This window comes from Zosterops lateralis (genome assembly GCF_965231275.1).
Source record: "Zosterops lateralis genome assembly, contig: HAP1_HAP1_SCAFFOLD_51, whole genome shotgun sequence".
In the NCBI taxonomy this organism is placed as follows: Eukaryota; Metazoa; Chordata; class Aves; order Passeriformes; family Zosteropidae; genus Zosterops; species Zosterops lateralis.
In genome coordinates this window covers 629,056-641,740 of record NW_028154613.1, presented here as the reverse complement: position 1 = coordinate 641,740, position 12,685 = coordinate 629,056, and positions in this window count along the sequence as shown.

The following is a 12,685-nucleotide window of genomic DNA, read 5'->3' as shown; positions in this document are numbered from 1 at the left end:
AACACCCAGCTTTCCTGAACTCCTTTGTTTTTAAGAGCTGCTTCCCAAGGAACTCTCTGAATAACTCTCCTATAAAGGCCAAGGTCTGCCCTCTGAAAGTCCAGTGAAAAAGTCTTATTGATGTAGCTCCTGATTTCACCAGTTATTAAGAACTCTGTAATTTCATGATCACTCTGCCCCAGTCGTCCCCCAACCACCACATCTCCCACCAGCGTATGTCTGTGAACAACAAATCTAACACAGTCCCTCTCCTAATGGGCTCACCTAACAAAAAGTTATCATCCATGCACTCTAAAAATTTCCTGGACTGCCTCATTTCTGCTGTATTAAGTTCCCAGCAGATGTCTGGCGGGTTGAAGTCACCTACAAGAACAAGGGCTGATGATCCTGAAACATTCTCCAGCTGCTGATAGAATAAGTTGTCCAGCTCTTCCTCCTGGTTGGGTGGATGATAACAGACTCCCAGTAGGATGTCAGCCTTGTTGGCTTTCCCCTTAATTCTCACCCACAGCCATTCAACTGAATCTTCATTTGTTTCAATACCTATTGCATCATATGCCTTCTTAATATAAAGGGCCACCCCTGTACCTCTTCTCCTTTTCTGTCTCTTCTGAAGAGCCTGTAGCCATGGAGTGCAGTGCTCCAGCTGTGTGAGTCATCCCACCACGTTTCTGGGATGGTGACTACATCACAGTTTTGCTGTTGCCCCATGACCTCCAGCTCCTCCTGTTTGTTGCCCATGCTACGTGCATTGGTGTACATGCCCTTCAGCTGGGCTACTGATTTCAGCCCTAACTCAGGCTTAGCACCCTTGGGTCTGCTTCCAGGCAGCCCAGCTGCATCCCCTTCCTCCTTCAAACCTAGTTTAAAGCCCTCTCAATGAGGTCAGCCAGTTCCTGAGCTAAAGAACCTTCTACCCTTAACAGAGAAAAAACCACGAGGTTGAGCACTCCCTGAATTCACAGCCCCCCACCCATAAGATCATCACCCCCCATCCCACAGGTGACCAGGGAGGGGGAGCTGGGCCCAGATATCCTGGGGGGTCCCTGGGTTGGGTTTTTGGGAGAGGATGTTTGGAGAATGGAGAACTCCAAATCTGAGTGGAAAATGCCCCTTGGGGGGACATTGGGGGGTCCCAGTGGCAGCTGCTGGCAGAGGCAGCCTGGAGGAGCAGAGCCCTGTGTCCCCCAGGAGCCCAAAGTGGGGAGCCCAGAGAGGGGGGAGCGCCGCGATTGGCGGGACCCTCAACAGCCTGGAGAGGGGCAGGGGGGACTCCTTGGACCCCCTGCACCCCAAAGCAGAGAATAAGGGGAGAAGGGACCCTGAGACCCAGGTGCATCGTGTGGCAACAGTGATCATCGTGTCCAGGGGGCTTACAGCTGCCGGCAGGGAAATAGACAAGACAAGTCTCTTTTGTTAAGCACGAGAGTCCATTTTATTTCCCCAACTCAAGGCAGGGTGGGAGAAGAAGGCGAAGAGAGAGGGGGCGAGAGAGGGAACCCCACTCCTGTCTCCCCTCAAGTAGAGGGTCTGGGGACGGGCAAAGGGCAGGTAAGGGCATTGACCTGAAGCCAGTGGAGACACACTGAGGGGGAAGGAACCACAAGGCCAAGGTCATGGAGGGGGGCAGAACCGACCAAACCATTGTGTACAGAGCACACTGGAACTATCCCCTCAGGCAGGAAGGGTAGCTGGGGTTTGTCTTGCCAAGACCAGACCCTGGGTATTACATTGAGTGGCTGAAATGACTCCACAGGACACCAACACCCCCAGCATCCCAAAGTGGGGAGGTGTAAAAGGGGGGATCTTCTCATATTCCTGGGACTCCCAGCAGCCTGGAGAGGACAGAGACCAAGTAGATGGGGGACCCTCAATACAAGCGTGACCCCCAGCATCTGGGACACAGGGAACCCCTGAACACCAAAGGGGAGAGAGCAGAGACAGGGGAACTCCTGGGAGGCATTTTCAGGGCTGAATGTTGATGTTTGGGAGGTTTCTCTGGACCCCAGATGGGCAGTGGCCTCTAGAGATGGACTTGGGCAAAACCTTAAACTCAACTTGCTGATCTCTTGTTTTCACCCCAAATCAGGACCTCCCATTCCAAAGCATTGGCCAAGTGGAGGAGGAGGCTGCAAGGAAGAGGAAAATGTCCCAGGACAACCAGGCAGGTGAGGAGGAAGTCAGTGCCCCTTTCCCCCTCTCTCCTGCTCCATCTCCCAGCCCAGCACGGCCCCCAGCTGCAGGACAACCCCTCTGCCAATGCTGTCCTGACAGGGATGGACTGGGGGGATCTCCTTCCCCTTCCCTCTGACATGGAGGCAAATCCCATCCTCTCCTTGTACATCCTCCCCCAGACAAGGAGCTGAAGATCGAGAGCAGGGATGACAAATCCCCACACCAGAACCTCATGGAAGAGGCTGTTTTGAGTGGCTCCACTGTGCAAGAATCCAATGGGGAAGAAAAGGCCCGAAGATCCCACAGGAGGAGGGGCTCCAAACCCATCCCAGGGGGCTCTGAGGAGGAAAGACCCACCCTAAGCTGGGAAGGAGGACAGAGCTTCAGCCGGGGCTCTGAGCTGGTCCATGAGCAGCTTGATGATGGGGAGAAGCCCCACAAGTGCTTGGAGTGTGGGAAGAGCTTCAGCCGGAGACACCACCTGATCAGACACCAGAGGATCCACACTGGGGAGAGGCCATACAAGTGTCCCCAGTGTGGGAAGAGGTTTCACACCAGCTCCACTCTCCTCCGGCATCAGCAGATTCACACTGATGAGAGGCCCTTCCGCTGCCCTGACTGCAGGAAGGGCTTCAATCACAACTCCACTCTCATCAGGCACCGGTGCATCCACACTGGGGAGAGGCCCCACGAGTGTAGGGAATGTGGGATGAACTTCAGCAGAAACTCCCACCCGATCCGCCACCAGAGGATCCACACCAGGGAATGGCCCTATGAGTGTGAGCAGTGTGGGAAGAGCTTCAGCCGGCGCTCCACCTTGATCCGCCACCAGAACACCCACGCTGAGGAAAGGCCATACAAGTGTGGGGAATGTGGGAAGGGTTTCAACGAGAAGTCCAAACTGATCATCCACCAAATGAACCACACTGGGGAGAGGCCCTATGAGTGTTCTGAATGTGGGAAGAGGTTTCAGACCAGCTCAGATCTCCTCAAGCACCAGCGGATTCACAGAGAGGAGAGGCCCTTCCGCTGCCCCGACTGCAGGAAGGGCTTCAAGCACAACTCCCACCTCATCACCCACCGGCGCATCCACACTGGGGAGAGGCCCCACGAGTGTCCCCAGTGTGGGAAGAGCTTCTCAGACAGGTCTAACTTGACCCGACACCAATGGAGCCATCAGTAAGGGGAGCCCTGTGAGTGCCCCGACTGTGGTAAAAGCTTCCTGCACTGCTCCAACTCCATCCCCCACTGGATGACCCACATTGGGAAGAGCCCTGGTGACCCACATTCACTGTAATCTCCTTTGGGAAGACACTGGTGATCTTTTTGTTTGGTTGTACCTAATATTCTTTTGATTGATCTCCATCCCTTTAAAATAGACAAACTTGGATAAAAATCAATAAACTCATCAAAGGCATCTATAGGCTCACCTTTTTCCTAGTGTTTCAAGGGAATCTGGGATTCAGAGAGATACTTTGGAGCATTTGGGGGTGTGGGGGGTATTTGGTGTAATTTTCTCCATGTCTTGGTGCTCAAAGGGACCAAGGGGGTTTTATTTGTCACCTCACAACCTCTCAATGCCACTGGAAACAACTTAATGCCACACTAAAATTACTTGATTCCACAGCCCCTCAGGTTGGGATGGTGTTGGAAGGGGATTGGGCAATGTGGGATGCAAATAAGGAGGTGTCAGGTGGACAGTGGGTCTGGTGGGAGGGGAGGAGGGTGTTTGGGAGGTGTGAAATGGAGGAAATAGGGGTCTTGATGTCCAGCAGGGGTTGTATGGGATAGGGATAGGACTGGGGAGGTGGGGTGGGGTCTGGAATGAGACAGCCAAAGGCTGGGGATTATGAAAAGAGGGCGAACCTGTTATTGAGGGAGATTTTGGATATTTCACATTCTTGAAGAAATTTTGGGGAATCCCACATTTCTGAGGTGTTTTGGGGCAGTCCTCAACTCTTTGGGGGGTGTCCTGAGAGCAGCTCCCTGCAGCCCCATTGCCAGGGGTGGTTGCCTTGGGCACCAGCTCAGAGCTGCAGCCACAGTCTGTTGCCTCGGTGCTGGAGAGCAGAGAAATAATGAATGGCCCCAGACATCTCCAGGGTGTGTTTGGGGCCAGGGCAAGTTCTGTGTAGGTGGGACGGTCACTGCCCCAACCCCAGCCACTGCAGCCTCTGCTCCAGCCCCAAAGTGGCTGCCAAGCCCCTGGCACCCCAAAAACCCCACCTGTGAGAGGGGCCAGAGCAGGTGAGGCTGTGACACGGGTGTGACACTGACACGTCCCGCGGCCCCAGAGCTCCCAGCAGCTGAGATGGTGCTGGATCCAAGGGGGACTGTGGATCTCTCTCTCCCTCTCTCTCTTCTCCTGACTTCCTCTTATCAACATCTGGAAAACTGGAAGTAGGACAGGTCAGAGTTTGCTCAGTCAGTGCTTTGTGAAATGATTTACTGGAATTTTATGGTGCTTTAAGATTTCCCAAGTATTTCCTTCTCTGACGTTTGCAACTAAAAGTTTGTTTTCCACCCTGGTGAGAAGTTTGTTGTTTTCTCCCATGTGCCCCCTGAGGGGATCGAGGTACCTCAAGTCCCTTTCCAACAGCGGCCGAGCCAGCTTGGGGCACAGCAGCAGGAACTGCAGTGCTGAGCAAGGCCTGGCTTGGCTGGAGGGAGCAGAAAGGCCAAGCCCTGAGCCCAGGCCTGGCACAGCAGGGCCTGTCCCTCCCGGCTGCCTCGGGGCTCTTTGTGGGCCAGTGGGATGGCAGGGGCAGCAAGGACAAATGTCAGCAAACTGCAAGCCCTGCCAGCCTCCTCAGGGAGGGGTGTCAGAGTCTGTCCGAGGATGTGTTATGCCTCACAACTGTCTCCGATGGTTGAAGACCAAGACCCCCGAAGAGACTGGGGAGAGCCCCTGGCCTGGCTGAGGTGGGGCACCTGCCGAGGACTGATACGCATCTCCACAAGAATGGAATGCAAGAACAATAGTAGCTCGTTACAGTGGACTGAGCTGACTATACTGACCGTGCTGGAAGGGCACAGCTTGCCGCTTGTTCCTGAGCACCCAACTTTGACGCAGGTGCCTGCACTGGCCCAGTGCCCTCTTTGACTCCGTTCCACTCGCCTTGGTCCTCTTCCTGACCAGCCTATAAAGACTCTGCGGATCCCGTGCACCCTTTGTGATCACCCCACTGGAGAAGATCGCGTCTATGGGCATCTCTACGTCTTGAGGACCTCCGACTCTCCACGTGGTAGCTATAATCCCCCTTCCCCTCTTTCTCTATCTTTCTCACTATTCTCTATTTTCTCTCCCTACTATCGCATTGTGGGCACTAAATAAAAGTGCATTTTTTTGTTTAAGCAAACTGGTTTGTCCCCTGTTGTGTCTTTTGCGCTTTGAGATCTCCAAAACCAACCATCAGGTTCCCCGCATATGTTTGCGGACCCTGACATTTAAATTGGCGTCACGGACAGGATCTTGATAGACTGTGGAGTTGCGGGTTTTATATAGTTTGTAGAAGGGGAAGGACCCTCGTCTCAGCCGCACCCAGCACGCCACTTCGGTGAGCGCTGTTAGAAAGCAAGGGGGGCGAGGGAAAATTCCCGCAAACTGTATACACCCAGGCGAATAAGCACTCCCTGTCATCAGGATATTTCAGAAACGATCTCACTGTGCAAAAGATGGGACTCTGTGTTTTAAGCTGCTTGGTGTAGTTGAGGAGACAACAGGCGTTTTTTGTGAAGAAGTGCCTCCCAAGCAGCTGGGTCTCCTCTCCCATTCCAGGGAAGCGAAGGGAAACACAGTATTAGCTGTGCCATTGTTTGTAACTTTAAGAATACCTCCCTGAGAGTGGTTTTTGTCCCTTCACAAAAAAATGACTGAAGATTCTTGTACAAAAGATAAGGATATTCTTTTTGCTTTGTTAACAAAGCATGGTGCTAGACCTTCTCCAGCCGGAGAAGAGTGGGCACAAGATAATTGGTTTAAGTGTGAAAACATTGTAGATAGAATATATTCTTTGCAACATGATGCTAAGTATAAACTGGGCAGAAATAAAACCATTCTTTGCTCAGTTTTGGGAGCCTGCCTTTCGGCAGCCATAAAAACCCATTTTAAACGGGTAAGTGAAGAGAGAGCAGAAATAGAATCCCTGCAAAAACAATTGGAACAGAAAAGAAATCAAGAGGGAGAAGTAATAGAATCCCTGCAAGATTTGGTAGAAGCTTTGCAAAAACAATTAGAACAGGAAAGAAATCAGAAATATTTGCTGGAGATTTCCCTTGCAGAAGAGCAGAGCAAAAATTCAAAACCTGTAGATTCACCAAAGGAAACAGGAGGAAAGGAGACATACAGCATTAAACAGATATACCCTCAGAAAGAATTAGCACACACGCAAAATTCTGGGGAACTCTGTTGCTCCAACTTGAGACCTCTTGTCAAAACAGAATTTAATTGTATAAATGCAGAGGTTCATGACCCCCATATAACCACCAAACAAACACCCAACACAGCCACTGAATTAGCTAAATTAAAGAAAGAATACTCCCGACTTTCTAGTGAATCAGAGACGGAGTATGTCTTTAGAGTTTCACTTACTGGTGATGACCAAATTAAATTAAGTGAACAAGAAGCAAGTGGCTACTGGGGACATGGAGTTTTCTTAACAACAGGGAATACACGTGCTCCATGGTCCCTGACACAGCGTGCAGCTTACTGGGCAGGGGGACTAAGCCCCCTTGAAAGGGGCGAACCTCTGGCAATAGTCGGCACCCCGGACCAACTCCTAGAAAACATTCACAAAATTGCATGCTTGCAAATGATACATGAAAGAAAATTGATTTCTGACTATGAGTCACCCATGCAACAGCCTGTCAGACCCGAGATTATGACCCCCCTAATTCGAGGTTTGCCGGAGTCTCTTAAACCAACAGCAATTCTTTTTCAAGAAACAATAGCATCTATCACTCCGGTAGATAGGCTTGAAAGATTTCTTGGACACACAAGTGATCAAACCGGTTCCACTGACTCCACTGACTTCTCGCCTTTTGCTACTCCTAGCACACAATCTAACAGCAGTCATAACAGTGGAAAATATGGACCAGTGAAGCACTCAGAGGACAAATCCGAAAAACCCAGAGAAGTCAGGCACATTGCTTCTCCTAATGAAAAACCAGAAAAGGAAAGACAAATCCCTAACCAGCAGCAGTTGTGGTTGCTAGGGCTGAAAAGGGGACTACCTCGAGAAGTAATGGACAAATTGCCTTATGATAAATTGGTTAAAATAAAATTGCTGCTTTTTGAAGCAACTGCTCACCAAGCCCTTGGCCCTATTCATCCTACAGATCCTTTTCACGTAGAATGGGGATTTGCCACCTCAGGATTGTCATTGTATATATGGCAAAGGGGTCCTGAAGGCCCAATCAGATCTGTCAGCTCTCGCTCTTGTGGCTTTAAAGATGCTGAAAAGAGGTACACTACCTGGGAAAAAGGCTTGTTTGTGGTTAGCTTAGCTCTCATAGAAGTGGAGAAAATTGCACAACAACAACCAATTGTTTTGAGAGGCCCCTTCAAGGTTAAGTCAGTCACTACTGGGACCCCCCCACCTGCCAGGGTGGCCCAGAGGACCTCAGTAAGACAGTGGTCTGCTCAGATTGAACATTATTGTAACATCTTCTCAATGACTGAAGGAGCTGTGAAAAATCTAGCACTACAAGAAGCAGAAAACTTGGATAGCATCCAAGACAAACCTGCCTCAGCCATTACCCCTCCCTTTTCCCCCAAACAGCCAGCAAATCCTTGGTTTACCGATCCTTCTGCCTTTTGCCTGACAGCTCCGAGCATAATTCCCTCACTATGGGGACCAAGTGATTCCAGCAATCCAGCACATTGCCCTGGACAACCTGTTTTGGTGGACCTCCCTACTGTAGGGGAAGTACCACTAGTGCTGAAATCCACTCTGAATAAATATACATGGGCAGCCTTTGATGCTCTAGGGAAAGAGCATCAAATAAATACAGGATGGGCAATTTTCATCATTCTAACCTCCTGCCTCCTCGTGGCAGATTCTGTTGTGCTTACTTTCCACAGGAGAACTCCGAGGGACATGAAGGCCGTATAAACCATGATAAATATTTTAAACAGAAATTTTAAATAGCATTGATTCAGAAATATTAATGAACAAATTGGTTGCCACAATCAAAGATTTGACCAAATTATAACAATTATTATAATTGTCCTTATTGGCTTTGAGGACACTTCAGTGGTTGCTATTAAACATATTACCAAATTGGGAAAAGATAAATGTGAATGATAGCAAATTGGTAATTGATACACCTGGTGCTACACAAAACAATGTTTCTTTGGCCCTTAAGCTGCATCCAGGCACAGCTTTGGATGCAGATGGTTGTTGCCTCAATTATAAGGCAAGAAGAAGAAAGAATTCTTCCTACTGAAATTTGGAAAATAATTTGGGACAATGCAAATTATTTTCAAAGAGAATTCCAATCCTGGTGGAAATTAGTGAACTTTACCTACAACCCCAATACTAACACAGTTACAGCCTTTGTGTTAACAATAGGTAATGCTTCAGTACATTTGATATTCCCTGTCTTTGCATTAGGTATAAACCATGATGGAGCTATTCTCTATCCTTCCGAGCATAGAGAATGGGCCCATCAAACTGGTGAGAAATGGCAAACTGTCAATTTAGAATCTTGTGTTGTTAGGGAGCAGCAAGGTTTCATTTGTGAAAGTAATGCAATCATAGCTCAGGACATTTGTTTGGACACTGAGCAAAATATTTGTCATTTTGAAGTACATCCTAACGAAGCTCCTGGAACAGTGCTTGTGTATATAGGCAATGGGTGTGCATGCTTTAGGACTGTCTGAGATGTTGTAGTTGTAGAAAATGCAATAGTAGATACTAAAAATCACGCAAATTTTTGTGTTTGTGATTTTACCACAATTACAAGATGTGACTTTTCTTATAAAGTCCCAGCTACGTCCTCCTTTTGATTTTGGTTTTGATTGGCCTTGTTTTAGTTAACATCCCTTTTGCAAAGGACACTCCTAAAGTTATTGACGTAAAATGCACTACCCAGACAGTGAAAGTTAAGCCTGTAACAGCAGTTTGATTTGAAATGGTTTGTTGTTTTGATTAGTGTTGCTTTGTCTTAGTAATGTTAATTAAAAATTAAGGTTGTTTTTGTTTTGGTTTGGTTTGGGTTTTTTTTTGATTTTGTTTGCTTAGAAATTATTATCATTTAAAAAATTTAAAGAATTTTGTGAAAGAAATTGTTTTCAATTAAGTATTTGATTGAAACTTGTAATTGTTGATTTTAATTGATGGTATTATATTAATTATTTAGTAATTTGAGTTAATATTTTGAAAAATTGTTATATTAATTATTTGGTGATTTATGTTGATTATTTTGAAAAAAATTGTTAAATCAATTTCTTTAATTTTTGCTTCTATTCCCTTTCCGTATTTTTCCTTCTTTCTCTCTGTCTCTCTCTCTCTCTCTCTCTTCTACACCCTCTCTATTGTCTCTGTTTTTCTGGGATATGCTGCCAATGTGGATGAGTCCTGAAGACTTCACGAGACTACGGAACCTGCTGATGGAAGAACACCTTCGTCGTCAGTCGTGAGTCACGGGGTGGTGTCAGAGTCTGTCCGAGGATGTGTTATGCCTCACAACTGTCTCCGATGGTTGAAGACCAAGACCCCCGAAGAGACTGGGGAGAGCCCCTGGCCTGGCTGAGGTGGGGCACCTGCCGAGGACTGATGTGCATCTCCACGAGAATGGAATGCAAGAACAATAGCAGCTCGTTACAGTGGACTGAGCTGACTATACTGACCGTGCTAGAAGGGCACAGCTTGCCGCTTGTTCCTGAGCACCCAACTTTGACGCAGGTGCCTGCCTTGGCCCTGTGCCCTCTTTGGCTCCGTTCCACTCGCCTTGGTCCTCTTCCTGACCAGCCTATAAAGACTCTGCGGATCCCGTGCACCCTTTGTGTACATCCCACTGGAGAAGATCGCGTCTATGGGCATCTCTACGTCTTGAGGACCTCCGACTCTCCACGTGGTAGCTATAATCCCCCTTCCCCTCTTTCTCTATCTTTCTCACTATTCTCTATTTTCTCTCCCTACTATCGCATTGTGGGCACTAAATAAAAGTGCATTTTTTTGTTTAAGCAAACTGGTTTGTCCCCTGTTGTGTCTTTTGCGCTTTGAGATCTCCAAAACGAACCATCAGGTTCCCCGCATATGTTTGCGGACCCTGACATCCACCCACAGGGAGGAGCCAACCATTCCTACCTGGATATAATCTGACATTCACCACACCAAAAGCAGTCTGTTTCCACTGGATTTCCAGAGGACAACTAGACTCATCTACACCACCACTGGACCATCAGAGGAAAACTACACCCTTCTGAAAGATCATTATTTTAAGAAAACGACATCTGTCACTGCAGGAGGACTGCAGCCACAAACACCCTGACTAACTGGGTGTCAGGTTGTATTCTGACTCTGTCAGTAGATATTTTTTTTTTACTACTGCGTTTTTAGTTTAATTTTTCGTTGTTTTTTTTTATTTAGGCTGCAAGGAAGTTGAAGATGCCCCGGGACAGCCAGGCAGGTGAGGAGGAAGTCAGTGCCACTTTCCCCCTCTCTCCTGCTCCATCTCCCAGCCCAGCACAGCCCCCAGCTGCAGGACAACCCTGCTGCCAACACTGTCCTGCTGGGGATGGACTGGGGGGACCTCCTTCCCCTTCTCTCTGGCACGGAGGCAAATCCCATCCTCTCCTTGTCCTTTCTCCTCCAGATAAGGAGCTGAGGATGGAGACCAGGGAGGACAAATCCCCACAGCAGGACCTCATGGGAGAGGCCATTTTGAGCAGCCCCACAATGCAAGAATCCAATGGGGAGGAAAAGCCCCAGAGATTCCGCAGGAGGAGGGGCTCCAAACCCATCCCAGGGTGCTCTGAGGAGGAAAGACCCAACCTGAGCCAGGAAGGTGGACAGAGCTTCAGCCGGGGCTCTGAGCTGGTCCATGAGCAGCTTCATGATGGGGAGAAGCCCCACAAGTGCTTGGAGTGTGGGAAGAGCTTCAGCCGGAGACCCGACCTGACCAGCCACCAGAGGATCCACACTGGGGAGAGGCCCTACGAGTGTCCCCAGTGTGGGAAGAGGTTTCAGACCAGCTCCACTCTCCTCAGGCACGAGCGGATTCACACAGAAGAGAGGCCCTTCCGCTGCCCTGACTGCAGGAAGGGCTTCAGGCACAACTCCACCCTCGTCACCCACCGGCACATCCACACTGGGGAGAGGCCCCACGAGTGTGGGGAATGTGGGATGAGCTTTAGCCACAGATCCAGTCTGATCTCCCACCGGAGGATCCACACCAGGGAACGGCCCTACCAGTGTGAGCAGTGTGGGAAGAGCTTCAGCCACCGCTCCACCTTGATCTGCCACCAAAACACCCACACTAAGGAAAGGCCATACAAGTGTGGGGAATGTGGGAAGGGCTTTATCCAAAGGTCCAAACTGATCATTCACAAAATAAGCCACACTGGAGAGAGGCCCTATCAGTGTCCTGAGTGTGGGAAGGGGTTTCAGACCAGCTCTGATCTTGTCATGCACGAGCGGATTCACAGAGAGGAGAGGCCCTTCCGCTGCCCCGACTGCAGGAAGGGCTTCAAGCAAAACTACGTCCTCATCAGGCACCGGCGCATCCACACTGGGGAGAAGCCCTACAAGTGTGCCCAGTGTGGGAAGAGCTTCACCCAGAGCTGTCACTTGAGAGGACACCAACGGAGGCACCGGTGAGGGAAGCCCAGAGAGTGTCCTGACTCTTGGAAGAGCATAATTTGAGTCTCCAACCTCATCCCCTATCAGAGGACTCAACATTTTGCAGAACCCTGATGACCCACATTTACCATGACCCATGCTGGGAGGAAACCTGTCCCTTTCCCTGATCCTGGCAATGATATTAGGTGGGATTGAAGAACGTCAGAATCTGGCCATGGCCCTGTCATTGTCTTTGATCCCATATCAGGTCATTGTTGGGGTCAGAAAAGGGACTCTCTCCCTCTCTCTCCCAAGGAGAAGGGTGTCCTTCCCATGCAGGATAAAATATGTTGCTGGGTGTGACAGTTGGTAATTGGTTGTAATTTCCCTGTATATAGTTTGTCTTATCCCTTCTGTTATCACTGTTGTTTCTGTTCCTGTTTGTTGCTTATCTTGTTTCAGTTCCCAGTAAATTGTTCTTATCCCAGCCTGGGCTCTTTGCCTTTTGTACTTTCAGTGGGAGGCTGGAGGGCAGCCAGGGGCGGCACGGTTTTAACGGGAGCAGGAAATTGGGGAATCCCATTCCTAAAGCCCGGCCCGGGGAAACCGAGCATCACAGCTGGTGCCAGCCCTGGCTGCCCTGGCAGCAGCCTTGGGAGCGGGTCCCTGGCTGGGGGCTGTGGGAACCTCTTCCCTCTGGGGCCCAGGGACAGGACTGCAGGCAA